Here is a 13,461-nt window from a genome sequence, read left to right as displayed (position 1 = left end):
AGAGTGAACAAGGAAATAGTGGAATTAAGTGAAACACTAGGTCAGATGGACTTAATAGATATATAGAGAACATTCCATCCAAAAACAGTTGAATACACACTCTTCTCAAGTGCATATGGTATATTCTCAAAGGCAGATGATATGCTAGGAAACAAGGCAAACTTCAATAAATTTAAGAAGATTGAAATCATATCAAGCATCTTTTCTGACCACAATGCTATGAAACTAGAAATGAACTATAAAAAAAACAGTGGGAAAGTCACAATAATGTGGAGTAAACAACATGCTTCTCAACAACTGTTGGATCAATAAAGAAATCAAAGGAGAAATTAAAAAATATCTGGAGACAAATGAAAATGAAAATACGTCATACCAACTCTCATTGGATGCAGCAAAAGTAGTTCTAAAAGGGAAATTTATAGCAAGAGAGGCCCAGCTCAACAAACAAGAAAAATCTCAAATAGGTAACCTTAAGCTACATCTAACAGAACTACAAAAAGAAGAACAAATAAAGCCCAAAGTCAGAAGACGGAGAGAAGTAATAAAAATTAAAGCAGAAATAAATGAAATAGAAGCCAAAAAAATGTAGAAAGCATCAATGAAACTAAGAGTGAGTTCTTTAAGAAGATAAACAAAACAGACAAACCCTTAGCCAGACTCACCAAGAAAAAAAGAGAGAAGGGTCAAATAAGCAAAATTAGATATGAAAGAGGAGAAAGTACAATGGATATCACAGAAATACAAAGAATTATGAGAATACTATGAAAAATCATATGCCAACAAATTGGATAACCACGAAGAAATGGATAAATTCTTAGACTCATACAATCTCCCCAAACTGAATCAAGAAGAAATAGAGAATCTGAATAGGCCAGTCACAAGTAAAGAGATTGAAACAGAAATCAAAAACCACCTGAAACACAAAAGTCCAGGACCAGATGCCCTCTCTGGAGAATTCTACCAAATTTTCAAGGAAGATTTAATACCTATCCTTCTCAAATTATTCCAAATAGTTGAAAAAGATGGGGCACAACCTAACACTTTTTATGAGGTCAACATCACCCTGATTCCAAAGCCAAACAAGGACAACACAAAGAAGGAAAATTACAGACCAATATTGCTGATGAATATAGATGCAAAAATCCTTGACAAAATATTGGCAAATGTAATACAGCAGTACATTAAAAAGATCATACACTATGAGCAAGTGAAATTTATACCAGGGACACAGGGATGGTTCAACATCCGCAAATCAATCAATGTGATACAACACATTAACAAAATGAGGAATAAAAACCACATGATCATCTCAATGGATGCAGAGGAAGCATTTGACATGATCCAACATCCATTTATGATAAAAACTCTCAATAAAATAGATATAGAAGGAAATTGTCTCAACATAATAAAGCCACATATGACAAACCCACAGCCAACATCATACTCAAAGGTGAAAAACTGAAAGCCATCCCTCTAAGAACAGAAACAAGACAAGGGTACCCACTTTTGCCACTCTTATTCAGCATAGTTCTGGAGGTATTGACCATAGCAATTAGGTAAGCAAAAGAAATAAAAGGTATCCGAATTGGAAAGGAAGAAGTGAAACTCTTGTTGTTTGCAGATGACATGATTCTATATATAGAAAACCCTAAAGAATCCACCAAAAAACTATTAGAACTAATCAACAACTCTAGCAAAGCTGCAGGGTACAAAATCAACTTACAAAAATCAGTTGCATTTCTATACAATAATAATGAACTAGCAGAAAAAGAAGTCAACAATACAACCCCATTTATAATTGCAGCAAATAGAATAAAATATCTAGGGATAAATTTAACCAAGAAGTTGGAAGACCTATACAATTAAAACTATAAAACATTATTTAAAGAAATCAAAGAAGGCATAAAGAAATGGAGATGGTATTCCATGCATATAGATTGGAAAAATAAATATAGTTAAAAGGCCATATAACCTAAGGCAATCTATGGATTCAATGCAATCCCAATAAGAATCCCAATGACATTCTTCACAGAAATAGAACAAAGAATCCTAAAATTTATGTGGAAAAGCAAAAGACCCTGAATAGTGAAGGCAATCCTGAGAAAAGAAAACAACAAATCTGGAAGCATCATAATCCCTGACTTCAAAATATACTACAAAGCTATAGTAATCAAAACAGCATGGTATCAGCACAAAAACAGACACATAGATGAATGGAACAGAATTGAAAGCCCAGAAATAAAACCACACATCTATGGAGAGCTAATGTTTGACAAAGGTGTCAAGAACATACAATGGAGAAAGAAAAGTCTCGTCAGTGAATGGCATTGGGAAAACTGGACAGCCATATGCAAATTCTGAAAGTAGACCATTATCTTACACCATACACAAAAATTAACTCAAAATAGATTAAAGTCTTGAAGGTAAGATGTGAAACCATAAAACTCCTAGAAGAAAAAACAGGCAGTACACTCTTTGACATCATCTTGGGAGCATATTTTTGAATACCATGTATACTCAGGCAAGAGAAACAAAGAAAAAATAAACAAATAAGACTACACCAGACTAAAGAGCTTCTGTAAGGCAAAGGAAACCATGAACAAAACGAAAAGACAACCTACCAACTGGGAGAAAATATTTGCAAAAAATATATCTGAGAAGAGGTTAATCTCCAAAATATATAAGGAACTCAAAAACTCAACAATAAAAGACAAACAATATGATCAGAAAATGGGCAGAGGATATGAACAGATGTTTTTGCAAAGAAGATACAGATGACCAACAAGCACAAGAAAAGATGTTCAACATCACTAATTATTAGGGAAATGGAAATCAATACTGCAATGAGATATCACCTTATACCTGTCAGAATGGCTATAATTAGCAAGACAAAAAAAAAAAAATGTTGGAGAGGATGTGGAGAATAGGGCACCCTCATACACTGCTGGTGAGAATGCAAACTGGTGAAGCCACTATGGAAAACAGTATGGAGATTTCTCAAAATATTAAAAATAGAAATACCGTACAATCCAGCTCTCCTATTACTGGGTATTTATGCAAAGAATTTGAAATCAACAATTCAAAGTGACTTATGTACCCCTATGTTCATTGCAGCATTATTCACAATAGCCAAGATGTGGAAGCAACCCAAGTGCCCATCAACTGATGATTGGATAAAGGAGATGTGGTATATATACAATGGAATACAACTCAGCCATAAACAAAGACAAAATCATCCCATTTGCAACATCATGGATGAACCTTGAGGGTATTATGTCAAGTGAAATAAGCCAGACAGAGAAAGACAAACACAACATGATTTCACTCATATGAGGAAGATAAACAAACACATGGACAAAGGAACAGATTAGTGCTTACCAGAGGAGAAGGGGGTCATGGGTGGGCAAAAGGGGTAAAGGGGCACATATATATTTTGATGGATAAAAAATAGACTATTTGTGGTGAGCACAAGGCAGTCTGAACAGAATACTGATTAAATAATAAGGTACACCTGAAATTTCACAATTATAAACCATTATGACCTCAATAAAATAAAAAATAAAAATAAATAAATAAAAGATGACCTCGCATAGGGCATGGTTAGGGATAGCATCTCAGTTTGGATGGAACCTGGGGTTTGTGAGGGAACTGTGAGAGGGAGGGCCTGGGGGTGGATTGAGCGCTGCTTTTGTTGGAAATGAGCCACTGACAATTTCTAATCAGAGGAGAGACATGGTAGGATTGTGCTTTTAAAATATACAGCCTTAGGTGGGAATGGTGAAGGTGGGAGGGACGCTGAGGTTCTCTGGGTTAATGGAAGAACTCAAGAGATTTGGAGTTTGGTCTCAAAAGGGCTATCAATGTCTCCCTGAAATTGTCTGCAAAATACGGTGTGTGTGTGTATGTTTTATTAATCCATGATGCAAGAAAAAGTCTAGCTAGTAAACGATAGAAATATCCCGGTGTAGGTTATTGGTTGACAAGGGGGATTGAGAATGGAAAGAAGGTAAAAGATTTCAAGAGAGATTTCAGAATCTTGAATTTTTGCAATGTATTGGATATAGTAAAAGGATAAAAGAAAAACCATGTCAGAACTTTCTTGTGTTTCTCCTAGATCCTCCACTGGACTGTAGGCTCTTGGAGAGCAGGGAACACATCTGCCTGTTAACCAAGAGAGTCCCAGCACTTAGCAGAGGGCCTGGCACAGAGTGGCCTCTCCATCAATAGTTTACCTGAATGAGAGTGAAATACACTATGCCTGTGGTTTTGAGCCAGATAAGTGGAATAAATAATTGTATTGTGCTTAGAAGAAACACGGACTCATGAAAAGGGACTCATTTAAAAGGAGAATGATTCTTATTTTTGGCTTTGTTGAGTTTTAGATTTCTGCAGGTCATCCAGGTGGAGGTGTCCAGGAAACAGTTGGAAGTTTGGATGTGGAACTTAGGAGAAAGGCCAGAGGTAGAAATGTAGTTTTGGATTCATCTTTAGAAGGGACAGAGATGAGATAGAAATCTTGGGAAAAATAGAGATAAGTGGTCTGAAATGAAGGAGCACTGAGCGTACAGTGTTGATGTAGGACTGTTTCTAGGGCAGAATTCTTCAAAATGGCATTCTGTATCAGGGTTTCATCAGGAAACAAGGGGTTTCACAGCCACTGGAAGGGCTGGAGAGGAAAGGTTGGGAGGACTCCTGTCGGTTCTCAGGAGCTCTGGGAGGGCGGGAGCCATAGGAAAGCCTCCACCACAGAGCTCTCAGCTGCCCGCAGCACCAGCTCTCTGGGAAGCAGCTGTCAAAACCCCACGTTTGCCAGTGGCCGCCCACCTACCCACAGCTACCGCCTCTCGAAATAGGACTTCTCCTCTCCTGCCTTTCCAATTTCACCTCCATGCCTCTCATCAGCAGGATCTAACCTGGGATCCAGTTGGATGGAATCTGAGGACTGTGATACAGAAGAGAGGTTGGCAGAGCGTGGAGCTCATTAACTGTCAGCAGACAAGCTAGCACCTGTGGCTCAGAGCATCTAAAATGGGTCATGTCACTTCCCTGTGAAAACTCTCCAGTAGCCCTTTCCCCCAAGTACCTTCATAGAAATTTCAGTTTTGCTGGTGTGGCCCCAGAGCCCTCTCCCCTAATAGACAGAACAATATTCTCTATTTCATGTGACTGTGCCTCTGTTCCTTGCATATCTGTTCTCTCAACCTGGAATGTGCACACCGTTCCTACCCTCAGCCTGGCAATCTTCTCCTTGAAGCTTTCTCTCACACTCCTAGGGAGATTTATGTGGTCCTACCTCCCTTTGCACCTTGTATATGCCTCACTGATGAAGGAACTCTTCTTTTTGTCTACATATACCCAGGGCTCAGGGTATGCCTAACATTCAGTTTGAATGAATGAAGGAAAGAAGGAAGGAAGGAAGCTTTTGGTGGTGGGTTGTTACTAAATTTCATTGGCAGGAGATCAGTAATGACCTTCAAGGGACTGGTTTTAATCCAGTGGAGGTACTGGAAGCCCACTGCAGAAGAGTGAAGAATAAAGAATGACTAGAAATCAAAGAGTTGGAGATAATGTACTTAAAGAAGTTTGATAAAGGGATAATGACAACACAATTTGAGAGGCAAAAGCAGAATAAAAGAAGCTGGTTTTTTCCTACAAAGGAAGTCATAAGCTTGTTGGAAGTCAGAGAAGACAAGTCTTTTTGAAAAGGTAATTTTGAACAAGAAAGCTGAATTGAATGGTTTCAAGAGCACAGGTGGAGGGGCCAGCCTGGTGGAGCAGAGGTTAAGTGTGCACATTCTGCTTTGGAAGCCCGGGGTTCACCAGTTTGGATGCCAGGTGCAGACCTATGCACCACTTGTCAAGCCATGCTGTGGCAGGCATCCCACATATCAAGTAGAGGAAGATGGGCATGGATGTTAGCTCAGGGCCAGTCTTCCTGAGCAAAAAGAGGAGGATTGGCAGCAGATGTTAGCTCAGGGCTAATCTTCCCCCCCCCCGCCACAAAAGAGAACAAAGAGCACACGTGGAGGTTTACTCTTAGGAAGAGGGATACTTTCCTTCCAAGCTAGTCCAAATAAGAGAGAAGGTTTTGGGGTAAAGACAAGAAATGTTAAAGGAACTGATCAGCTCAGTATAGTGTGTGGCCAGAGGTAGAATCTGGATTTGCAGCTTCAGAACATACCAAGTGTGCAGCCTCCACTTTGGGGAATGGAGTAGGAAGGTAAGTGAATGATAGGAAGAGTGGGAAGCAGGGAGCAGGGGCCTGGGTGAGGTTAGCATTTACCTGAACTGGACCCAATCAGAATAATTTAGGGTTGTCCAGAAATGCTCATCAGTCTTAGAGCAAAAGAAAGGAGGTGGTGGAGGTTAGCAGGAGTTCTAATAAATAGATGAGGCAGCAAATCGTGGGGTCGGGGCTTTCAGGAGGTCTCAGTGCTCACTGTGAAGTTTGGACCCAGAGAAAGCCAACAGTAGGGGGCGCTCTTAAACTGTACTTCAGGCTCCTGGGAAAGGGACTGGTTTCCATGAAGCTGTGCACACAGACTACGCAACCTATTGTTGGCACAGAGCCATGTAGGGCAGTTCCACACCAACTAAGAAATTGGATCCCTCTAAGATCCCTAAAGTTTCTCCCAAAATTCAATTATGATTATTTGGGGATTACTGCAGAAGTTGGCAATAGCTAGAATTAAGTGTAAAATTTAACAGAAAGTGCATAAAATTCCTTTCTAAAATTCACAATAGCCAAATTCCATATATTGATTTTATTCCAGGGATATCTGTGTTTTCTTGTTAATAATACCACATTGAGTTTTTTGTTTGTTTGTTTGTTTGTGTTTTTTTGCTCTAAACATTTATTGAGCACAGTGCCACTAGGCTGTGATATGCTTTAGGGATATAGTTGGAATAAAACAGATGAGACTCCCTGTTTCTTAGAGCTCATACTTGAGTGGTGGAGATGACCATTAAAGAAACAGTCCAGCAGTCATATCAGAAATGCTGAAGAATGTTTATCACCTTGGGATAAGGAAAGCATTCACAAGCAAAACACAAAATACAAGAAGACCCTAAAGGAAAAATATTGATCAATTTACTAACCTAAAGTTGTCTATTATAAAAGAAAACATCATAAACACAATTGGACCAATAAAAGAGTGGGAGAAAATACTTGCAACTTATGTATTAATAACCTTAAATAACCTTAAGATTCCCAGGCTCTACCTGAGAGGCCCTTGATATAAAGCAGCAAAAAGTGTTCCTGCTCATTGTACGGCCTCAGGAAGACCACAAGACCAGTGTTGGCCTCTTTCTTCATTGATGCATCAAAATCATTATACTCACGTGGCTGTGAGACTCAAATGAAATAGTGTAAATGAAAGTGCTCTGAAAACTAAAGTAAAATACAAATGCAATGAACAAATGTATAATAATTTGCTGCAAAATGCTTTCTTCTCATGAAATACTGCTGCCAAGTTTTAGGCTGGTGGCTGGGAACGTGGGCATAAGCTTAAGCTGCATGGATTTCTTTAGTGTCAGTCAAGGAGCCTCTAGGCAGCCCCCACAGGCCACATTGCACTCTGGGCATCACTCCCCTTGGGAATGGCACCAGCAATTTCCCTTCAAGAAGACCTTCAGTTCAAGTGACTTCCAGGATTGAGCTCTGCTACCAGCCCTCCTGGGGGAAAGCCAATGCTTTGGGTTTAATTGCCTCAGACTATCAAGATGACCACTTTGAGTGATTACCCTTATTATATTGGGCACTTAAAGAGCTACTAATCATAACTATATGTTGTGATAACAACTGTTATCCCAGCTTTTCATTTTGGGAAAAGATGCTCCTATATGGTATGTGGCAGGGTATCTAAAGGGTATTTTGGAATCCTGTGTCTCCAAAGCCTTTTAGGGGCCACCTAATGTGTCCTTATATATCAGAGAAGGGTGAATTTTAATCCAATATAGGTGGGTGAATATTTTGTTTATTCTTTGAACATATGTTTATTGAGTACCCACCAGCTAGAGGGCCAAGAATGAAAAGATGTATTCTGGATCACTAAGGAAATCAGAGACTCAATGGGGAGACTGACATCAATATTTCTTAAAGCTTTTGATTGAGAAATATAAGTAATAGTGACAATTACATAAAACCTAGATGTGCAAAGTGCTGTAGTAACATGGCGGAGGGAGGGTTTAGTTCAGTCGTGGAGGATCAGGGAAAATTCCCAGGGGAAGGAACATGGAAGCTGGGCTTCAAAGGATGAGTAGAGTTTGTTAAGTGAAAAACAGGGATCTGGAGGAGAGCACAGAGGGTAGAAGGGATATGGCATTCCAAGCAAGGGAGGTGGCAGGTGCAAGACAGTGAGAAAGGCATGAAAGGGCTTACCAGGTAGAGTGGTGGGACTGGGATATTGTTGGAGGAGTGGCAAGAGGTGAAGCTGCAAGACAGGTTGTGGCCAGATTTTGGAAGGCGTTGACCATTAGGCTAAGGAGTGTAGGTTTTCTCTTGTAGTCAACATGAAAGAGTAGGTCTTTCCATATCTTAGAAAGGTAACTTGGATTGTCCTATACAAAATCATTTGAGGACAAGAAAAAATGGAGGTAGTGAAACCGGTTAAAAAGCTATTGATAATAATATGGACACAAAAGGATAAAAATTGTGTGATTCCACTTATATAAGGTGCCTAAAATAATCCAACTCACAGAAGAAGTAGAATAGCGGTTGCCGGGGGGAGGGAGAACGAGGAGTGTCTGTTTAATGGGGGCGTATCGTCTGTTGGGATGATTGAAAAGTTCTGGAGATGAATAGCACAACAGTGTGAATGTACTTAATGCCACTGAATCATACACTCAAAACGGGTTAAAATGGTAAATTTTATCTTATGTGTATTTTACTCCAATACAAAGCAAAGCTATTGTGGTTGTCTCGGTAAGAAAGTGCACACGATTCTGAACTGAGACAATGAGGATAAAGAGGAAAAGAGTAATTGAAATTTTTTTCCTTTTTTTCCCCAATCAGAGTAATTTAAATTTAAGAGACTTTTTTGAGAGATAATTGGCAGGACCTATATCTGGATGAAGACGTCAAGGAAGAGAAGGGGACAGAGATGACTGAGGTCTTTCGTTTGGTCAGCTGTGTGTATTGGTTCAGGAGGAAGAAAATGATAAGTTTGACTTTGTGGGGTCTACTATACAGTGAAAATATTATGTAGTGCACACATGCACACACACAGATATACACACAACTATAGGTCAGGAAAGAGGACACAGAGAAAATAGTTTAGGAGTTGTCAGTATGTGGGCAGCATGGAGCTGAAATCATTTAGGGCAGAGGGAGAAAAAGAAAAGAGCCATAAGTGGGGTCTTGGAGAATGTCATCCAGTGAGACTGAAAAGAAATAAAGAGAAAAGAAGAACCAGACAATAAATGGTTTCATGGAGGCTGAGAGAGAAAAGAGTGTCATTATGAATTATGTCAAATGCTATGGAGACTGGTTAGGATGAAGACTGAATGCATTTGGTAGATTCGGATCTTTGGAGGTCATTGATGACCTTTCCCAGAGGGAAGGTAGAAGCGCAATATGTGGGATAAGAAACAAATGGGAAGTGAAGAAATGGAAGTAGTCAGTGGAGACTAAATTTTTTTAAATATGAGATTCTTCATCTCCTTTGTAAATAACACTAGAAGTTTTATTATTAATCCTCATTCTTAATCTCTTTATGTGTTCACTCTTATAATTTCAGTTAAAGCCCAATCTTACTTGTTTACCATTGTTTGTCAGTCTTCAGTGAAATCTTTTTTACACCCTCAGCCCCTCTTTTCCAGATTAAATGTGAGGTTCTTAAACTACAGAAAAACATCGAATTCAATCTTCTATTGTAATTATAAATGATATTGTGAAGATGGCTCCTATTTCAGTGGGAGCCACTCTTTCTGTCTTCAGAGAATCACTTCAATAATGTAATGATTCTGTCTTCTTTGTAGAGGAGGATGATTTTCTTGACTCTAAATCATGACTTAAACTTTGTGTATCCAGTGGTCATGATACATATTGTTGACAGGTGATCCACTGGGTGTTAAAAAACCTGGATCCTACTTCTGTTTAGCCTCTAACCACCTGTATAATGCAGAATACATTATAAGTCATTTTGCTTTTCTGGATCACAGCTTCTTCATCTATAAAATGAGGGGTTTGGATTAAGTGACTTTGAAAATTCTTCCCTGTTGTAATGCATTCCCACTCAGTTACCTTTGTGACTGTGGCACTATTTGCCAGTTGAGTGGCCAGGACAAGGGGTGCTGTGTATGACTGGGGAATATGGCAAAACTATTAGTCCATACTGGGACTTGATATTTATGACCCCCTGTCATTGAGTATTTCTTATTTCTCTTGCCTGCAGGGCTCCAAGGCCTCTTGTCTTATCTGGCGTTTGGAATCCTTGGCCCAATCTACTAAGGCTTTCTCTTAGACTGGCTTATTAGGGTCATGGTGTTGGTTGATGGATTTATTAAGGCCAGGAGCTGATCTGGAAACTGTGTGTTAGGGGAAATAGGAAGAGAATAGGGGGCCAAAGAGCCCTTAGAAATTTAAGTGAGATTCTCCCAGATGCCTCACCTAGGCAGCGTCCCTTTCCTGTGTGACCCATGGTGCCCACATTCAACAGACATGAGGACACACTGGCTAAGGGGCTGGTGGGTTCCTAGTTTAAACCCCTGAAAATAGTGGAGGTAGGGCTCCACTCCAAATAGTTACAGTATCACAAGTTAGTTAAGAAATCTGCCGGTGGAATGACGTCAGCATCATGGCAGAATGAGCTGATCTGCTAGGCTCGCTCCCCTAAGATACAATGAAAAGGACATTCATTTACCAACAGAGGACATCCACAAAACACAACAGACATCTTAGAGATCCACACAGCCATCTGTCTGAAGGTCAGGGTGCTAGACCTCTGGGAGGCAGTGGAAGGTGAACAGAAGATCTGCTCCCCGTCCCCAGCAGCAGAAATCTAAGGCATGAGTCCTCATGTGGCAGCTGGTGTGGGATTCTGACAAAAGGGAAAAGGCAGTCCTCTGTGGGAACACATTCATTCTTGGAGTTGCTTCCAAGCCCATAGGAATGCTCCAGACTGAAGTTGCTGGGCACCTGCACCAAGCTGAGCAGCCCAGGCAGGCAGCCAGTGAGTGCAGAGTGGGTGCCTGCATGGGAAATAAGGAGCCCTTCCCCCCATATCCCCAGTACATCAACTTGGTGGCCATGGCAGGGGATCCCTGCCAGAGAGCATGTGCCTGGATGTGTGAAGCAGCAGCAGAGAGATGCAGAGAGACTTATTGGCACAACTTCCCACAGGCACAACTTCCAGGAGTTGTGGTGAGCTCAGAAAAAGCATCTCCTGGCCCCCACCCCCAACAGTGGTGGTTGACTCTGTGAATAAATACTATTACTATGTGACTGCAAATGTCCACCCCATCAAACAGCATGAAGAAGTACATTAATACTCCAGACCAGAAGGAAAAGCACAAGTGTCCAGAAAATAACGCTGAATCACAGAATTTTACCCTCTAAATGAAAGAAAATTCAAAGTAGTTATCATAAAGAAACTCAACAAGTTACAAGAAAACTCGTAAAGATACTTCAATGAACTCAGGAATAAAATTAATGAGCAGAGGGTATTCTTCACAAAAGAGATTGAAATTATTTTAAAAAACCCCAAACAAATGTTAAAGATGAAGAACACTATCAATGACATTTGAAAATGTCTGAACTCCTTAAAAACAGAGTTGATATTATGGAGGACAGAAATAGTAATTTAGAGGACAGAAATATGGAAATACTTCAAGTGGAGGAGGAGAGAGAACTTAGGCTAAAACAAAATGAAAAAATTCTCTGAGAAATATCCGTCTCAATTAGGAAATGCAACATAAAGATTATAGGTATTCGAGGGGGAAAAAGGAGAACATAGATTGTTCAAAGAAATAATAGTTGAGAAGTTCCCAAACCTGGGGAAGGAGCTGGAATTACGTGTATTTGAAGTTAATAGAACTCCTAAATACATCAATTTAAAAAGATCTTCTCCAAGGTATATACGTTAGTAAAACTGGCAAAAGTCAATGACAAAGAAAAAGTACTAAGGGCAGCAAGGCAGAATAAAATAATCTAAAAAGGAACCCCTATTAGGCTTTCAGCAGACTTCTCAGCAGAAACCTAACAGGCTGGGAGGGAGTAGAATGATGTATTCAAAATATTGAGAGAGAAAAGCTTTCAGTCAAGAATACTCCATCCAGTGAAACTATCCTTCATTTGTGATGGAGGAATAAAAACTTTCCCAGATAAACAAAAGCTAAGAAATTTCATCACCAAAAACCCCTGCTACAAGAAGTGATCAAGAAGGCCTTCATACCTGAAAAAAAAGAAAGGGTTTACAAAGCCATTAGCAAGTGGATAAATAGACAAAATGAGAAAACTGCAGCTCTATCAGAACAGTTTAGCAAACACTTAATTATAACATTAAAGATATGGGGGAAAAAAAGCATAAAAAATAACTATAAACACTTCATTTTAATCACAAACTCAAAACACAAAACAGAATAAGTTGTGACAACAGTAAATTAGATGGGGAAAAGGAAAGGGATGGAACCTGCTTTGGCCAATGAGATAAGAGATAATAAGAACATGGACTATCACATCTACAAGATCTTTTATACTAACATCAAGATAACCACTAAACAGAAAATCAGAACAGAGATATAATGATAAATAAAGAGAACACTGAGAAAATCATCATAGAAAATCACCGAACTGAATTGGCAGTCGGAAATACACAAGATGAGAAACAAGGGAAATACAGAACAACCAGAAAACAAGACAGAAAACTGTAGCATTAAGCCCTCATATAGCAATAAACACTTTAAATGTAAGTGGACTGAATTCTTTGATCAAAAGTCACAGAGTGGCTGGATGGATTTAAAAACAAGACACAACAATATGCTGCTTCCAGGAAACACATCTCAGCTCTAAAGACAAACACAGGCTCAGAATGAAGAGATGGAAGATGACATCCCAAGCTAATGGAAAACAAAAAAAAAGCAGGTGTCAAGATACTGAGAAACAAAGAGGGGCACAATGTAATGATAAAAGGGTCATTCCAGCAAGAGGACATAACACTTATGAACATATATGCATCTAACACAGGAGCACCAAAGTACAAAATAGCAACTGTTAACAGACCTAAAGGGAGAAATTAACAGAAACACAGTAATAGTTGGGGACCTCAACATCACATTTAAGTCAATGGGTAAATCATCCAGATAGAAAGTCAACAAGGAAATAGTGGAATTAAATGAAAAACTAGACAAGATGGACTTAATAGATGGGTATAGAACATGCCACCCAAAAATAGCAGAATACATATTTTTCTAAAGTGCACATGGAACATTCTCAAAGACAGACTATATGTTGGGAAACAAGGC

Source organism: Equus caballus, chromosome 4, assembly GCF_041296265.1.
Source record: "Equus caballus isolate H_3958 breed thoroughbred chromosome 4, TB-T2T, whole genome shotgun sequence".
Taxonomy (NCBI): Eukaryota; Metazoa; Chordata; class Mammalia; order Perissodactyla; family Equidae; genus Equus; species Equus caballus.
This window is presented reverse-complemented; position numbering follows the sequence as displayed.